The following is a 441-nucleotide window of genomic DNA, read 5'->3' on the forward strand; positions in this document are numbered from 1 at the left end:
GGTATGCAGCCCTACTCCTGAAGGCCATCCTGCCCACAGAGTGCATGTCAATCTCTAATCAAACTTACATGAATCCGGTAATCAAGGCCTTTTGGGGCTTACTTGAAAAAGGCAGCCAGCTGTGTTGCGGTTACTCCCAAAATTGTCAGGCAACTGTTACTTCAGCAAGGACCTTCAATGAGTGCAATTGGCTGTTACCATTCTTGTAGACTACTTATTGTTTGTCGTTATTATATTACTCAAAGTCATTTTTTAAAATTGTCTATACTATGAATGCAAGTTATTAGTGTGCTTGCTTTGACCGAGTGCCTCTGTTGGAAAGGAGCACTGGCTGGGACAGGCTTCCAGTACTGACTTTGCAAAAGCGGTTAAGTATGGATGTAGCTCTCCAGTAGCTCCAGAACCCACAGGTGGAAAGGCCTCCTCAATACTGCTTATCGC

The sequence above is a fragment of the Sinocyclocheilus grahami genome, unplaced genomic scaffold, assembly GCF_001515645.1.
Source record: "Sinocyclocheilus grahami isolate Dianchi unplaced genomic scaffold, SAMN03320097.WGS_v1.1 scaffold6465.1, whole genome shotgun sequence".
Taxonomy (NCBI): domain Eukaryota; kingdom Metazoa; phylum Chordata; class Actinopteri; order Cypriniformes; family Cyprinidae; genus Sinocyclocheilus; species Sinocyclocheilus grahami.